Below are 5,012 nucleotides of genomic sequence, written 5' to 3'. Positions count from 1 at the left end.
AAGAACGTACAAGCTTGAAGACTCAATTTTTGGTCTTAGTTCTGCACTAATCATGTGCCATTGAGCACATACCTTGTTTTCCCATTTATTTGAATTGATCTGAGAAATTTGCCTTGAGGGCTTACCAAGGGCCCATGTGACTAAGACTGGTTCGGTCCTCACAGAGCTCAGAGTGTCATTCATGAGGCAGATGTCACACACAGAGTCATATCAGTGAGTCATTAACTTCAGTTCTGATAATTACCCTGAGAGCAGTGCTGCTGATAGAAGATTTTAGGGATAGCTCATCAGATGGGGGCTGCAAGGGGTGAAAGGAAGGGAAGGAAAAATCCCAGGCGGGCTCCTCTGAGGAAGTGACTTTTTTAAGTTAAGAGGGATGAGTGGAAGTTGGCCAGGTAAGTATGGAAGAGTTTTCCATCTTTGAGAATCAGTTTTTCTTCTTTTTTTTTTCAATTTAGAAAAAGTAAAACATACGTGACAAAGATTGTAAGGGATGCCCCAGTTGATGCTCTATCCTTCTTCCCTGTCACAGAATGCCACTGTCATAGTGACAACATTTCCAGCAACTTTTGCCGTTTCTCGTGGCCTAGTGATGAATTCTGGCCATTGGAAGTGCCACTTCTGGGATGCATTCCTACAGCAAGGTGATAAGTCTCTTCTTCTCACCTTCCTCTACCCTGTGGTTTGCAACAAGGACTGGTAGTGAGCCATCTTCGGCCACGTGAGCAGGGCAACATCTGGGGGAGGCAGATGGCAAGTGTGGCGATCCCACCATCCCTAACTGCTTGTAGTTATATATATATTTTTTTCCCATTTATAATTTTAATCGAAGCATTGCTATTCATTTTTTTTCTTAACTCTTTCTTATAAGCACCAAATTTTAATAGCTAAGTCAATTTTGGGGGGAAGAAACACGATCAAAGAACTTCCCTCCAGAACAAAACAATGATGTTCATTCCTCCAAACAACCAAATTCGAAGTCTACCAAAACAGAAACAAAAAGCCCACACACACACACACACACACACAAAAGTAACAAAAATCACATTCTAGGGGTTCAGTGCATTTAGCAGCCTTCGCTGTGCTGTCTAATCATCCTTCAGCTGACTTTCAAAAAAATTAACACCCTAGCGCATCAAAATATACATTTTCCATTTGCTTTGTTTAAATTAAAAATAATAATTAAAAAAAGAAAACTTGAAGGAAATCACAATCAATTGCCTGACTCATTTCGATGTCATGTAGAGCATATGAAGGTCAGGAAGGCTATTTGCAGCACACATGATTAGGAGAGACTGGTCTTCAAGGTTTAGCTTTCTTCCAAGCAGTGTAAAATACCCACAATTCCAAGTATGAAGGAACACAGACGATCTCCTTTGAGAATTCCACAGGACAATACAGGCGCCCGAGCTGTTCTTCATAGAGTGACAAGGCTTCTGTCAGATTGACACAGTTACCCTGTGTAAAGCATTTTCCATCCTGTTTCAGTACTCTCATTGAGAGGTCAAGAACCAGTCTGAGAAACTCCCATGTGGAATCTTCTGGAGATGTGGAGATTGGAATGGCTGTCAAATCATTAATCACATAATCAAACTCTCTCCCTTCTTTGGCGTACCTCTTCAGTACTGGAATACAGTCTTCTATTAGAACCTGATAGCAGTCTCCTTTAAGATTGTCTAAGACGTTGCCACATGTTTTTCACAAGTATTTCTTACATCCATCAATCACCATTTGGTCAATCTCTACCATAGTGACCATCTTTGGTTTCAGTTTGACTATTTCACATAATATGCCCCCATCTCCACCCCCAAGAATCAGCACGTCTTTGCCACTGTAGTCTTCTTTTCCACTGCCCATGATGGCCTGGGTATATGCCAAATCACTCTCTGCCAGATTAACGTCCCCACTAAGGATGAGAATATTTCCAAATTGCTTCGAGTGTAGAATTTTAATGTTCTGATAAGGTGAATCTTCATCATACACCACTTCATCTACGTCATACTCAACCAGGCGACCATCAGCAGTGGGCCAGTATCTGTCGATAGCTCCTCCTCGAATTATGGGTGGTAATCGCTTCACCCGCACAGCACTGTCCTGACTCAATTCTTTCATTCTTTCTTCTACTTTGTTCAAAAGACTGTCAACTTCTTGGCCTTGCGAATCACCATTGTAACTCTGAAGATCCAACAACACCAATCCATGTGGGTGAATTCTCAAACTGGCAAAGCTGCCGTTTTTGTTGATGTAGGTCGCTAGATAACCGTGGTCTTGCCAGTTGTGCACTGACTCCGTCATCCCTTGCTCCTGGAAAATGGACCGGAGGCCTTTTAGAATGGTCTCGCCATCAGCGTTGGCGCCGAGCTTGAAGTCGAGCGTGCTGTGCCGTGCTGCTGCCATAGTGAGGCGAGGCCCTGTGCCATGCCTGGGGGAGGCGGCCGCGGGAGACTGGGGGGCCGCACGGCGTGTCGGGCTGCGGCCGGCGGGGAGTGAGCCGCGCCGGGGAGGCCGAGGGTAGGAGCTGTAGTTATATTTTTATCTGAGAGAGAAACAAACTGTTGTCTTGTTTAAGCCATTCTGGACTGCAAGGGGTGAGCTAGATCTCTGTTATAAGTAGTTTAACTTAAATCCTAAGCAATACAGTGTGCCTATAAACAGTTAGACTGAATAAAAGAGAATATAATGAAAACCAATTCTCATCACCCACATGCCTCACAGCTGCATTTAAGACATCATAACTAGAGCCGAACAGTAGACTTGAAGTGTGAAGTGACCAGTCCCTAAAAGATTAGGACCGGACTGTCCTTCACTATGATCATTCTACCTTCACCAATGTATTTGGGGACATCACTCATTTGTGGGTTGCCAGTTAATACTGATTACTTTTTGTGTTACTCTCTAACATCAAAGATCACTTCAAACTCCACCTCTGTTGACTGAACCAAGTTGCAGGATTTCAGAACCAGAGCCCTGGTTTTATAGCATTTTTGGATCTGTGAACCATCTTATGAAGCAACAAAACCAGTGACCTAGACCACTCTCCCCACCACTACAACCATACACAAACCAAACTTGCACTGGGTGAATGACTTGTCGAGAAATCAATACAGTGATTCTTGATTTTTACTATTATAAAAAAAAAAAAAGATCAACATGAATACCAGAAAAGTTAAACCTGAAGAACACATGGACATTATTTATGGATCCTCTTGTGAGAATAACTTGTTCATTAATTGTGCTAATGTTCATTAGCATTGTGAGAAATACCCAAATGCCCTTAGTGTTCAAGTAACACACACACACAGAGCTCACCATCTATTTCTCTAGACTTTAACTGGGTTCACATGGGATTAAGGCTCTTTTTACAGGGGCAGGTGGCTGGCTCAGTCTGTAGGGTATGCGACTTGATCTTGGGGTTGTGAGTTCAAGCCCCACATTGGGTATGGAGTTTACTTTAAAAAAAAATACTCTTTATAGAAACAAATAGATCATTGGCTGCACTGTCATAAAAACATTCATATCTGGTTGGGCCCCAAGTTTACCTGGCACCATTTTTACCACAACTGAAGGGATTCATCCTGTGTTACCAAGAAAGCAAGCTGGGGAGTTGAATGTAGAATCTCGTAATTGGATCTGTGCTCTGGTTTAGTGGATTCTGAAAAGAATTCAGTCAAAAGCAGTGCATTAGAAAAAATATTTTGAGCAAAAGACTTTATAAACCAAATAGCCTATATCTATTGACCATAAAGAGCTAGTCAACTGAGCAGTCCGTTACTGCAGAGTGAGAGGGATGACTGTGGGAGGAGCGTAAGACTGGGGTCACCCCATGTGTGTTCATTCTCTAGTGGCCATTTCCACCAGGGCCTGAACTCTTCTCTATATAGTTTTTGAATATTTGCTTAAAAATTACATTACACCGGGCTCTTTTTCTCTTTTTAAAAGATTTTATCGGGGCACCTCGGTGGCTCAGTGGTTAAGCGTCTGCCTTCGGCTCAGGTCATGGTCCCAGGGTCCTGAGATCAAGCCCCGCATCGGGCTCCCTGCTCAGCAGAAAGCTTGCTTCTCCCTCTCCCACTCCCCCTGCTTGTGTTCCCTCTCTCACTGGGTCTCTCTCTTTATTTATTTATTTATAAATAAATAAAATCTTTCCAAAAAAAAAAGATTTTATTCACTTATCCGAGAGAGATATTGAGAGCATGAGTGGGGGGAGGGCAGAGGGCGAGGTAGAAGCAGACTCCCCGTTGAGCTGGGAGCCCTACACGGGCTCGATCCCAGGACCCAAGATCGTGACCTGAACCGAAGGCAGATGACTAACCGACTAAGCCACCCAGGCGCCCCTACACTGGACTCTTTAAGAATAGCAGAGGGATTTTATCTGCGTTCACTGTTAGCCCCCACTGTCCATTCCCGATGGTGTGTGAGGCCTTTGGAGGTCTAGCCCCTGCCTCCTTCCCTAGCTTCATATCTCTCTCACCACTCACCTCCTCCCTACTCTCCAGCCCTCCTGAACAATATAGCTCTCTGTGCTTTTGTTTAAGTTGCTCACTGTTCTTGGAATGCTTGTATTTTCCTTTTTGCCTTAATTGTTTTTCATTCTTCAAGACTTAACTGGTATATACCACAAAGAACTGAAAGCAGAGTCTTGAAGGGTTACTTGTATACTCATGTTCATTGCAGCACTATTCACAATAGACAAGAGGTAGAAGCAACCCAAGTGTCCATTGACAGATGATCGGATAAAATGTGGTACATATACACAATGGAATAGTATTCGGCCATAAAAGGAAGGAAATTCTGACATGTTATAACATGGATGAACCTTGAGGACACTATGCTGAGTAAAGCCAGCCACAAAAAGACAAATATGGTATGATTCTACCTGTATGAGGTATTTAGGGTAGTCACATTCATACAGTCAGAAAAGAGAATGGTGGTTGCCATTGGCTGGGGGAAGAGAGGTTGGGTGTTAGTGTTTAGTGGGTACTAAGTTTCAGCTTGGGATGATGAAAAGGTTC

The 5,012-nt window shown here is 43.2% G+C and overlaps 1 pseudogene; it reads right to left on the bottom strand.

Annotated features, from left to right (window-relative positions):
• Nucleotides 1–1,023: 1,023 nt before the first annotated feature.
• On the bottom strand, nt 1,024–2,505 carry LOC114212540 (spermine synthase pseudogene; annotated as a pseudogene).
• Nucleotides 2,506–5,012: the final 2,507 nt, after the last annotated feature.

This window comes from Eumetopias jubatus, unplaced genomic scaffold (genome assembly GCF_037043125.1).
Source record: "Eumetopias jubatus isolate StellerSeaLion01/CBP00866 unplaced genomic scaffold, mEumJub1_p1.0 scaffold_6, whole genome shotgun sequence".
NCBI classification, from domain to species: Eukaryota; Metazoa; Chordata; class Mammalia; order Carnivora; family Otariidae; genus Eumetopias; species Eumetopias jubatus.
This window is presented reverse-complemented; position numbering and strand designations above follow the sequence as displayed.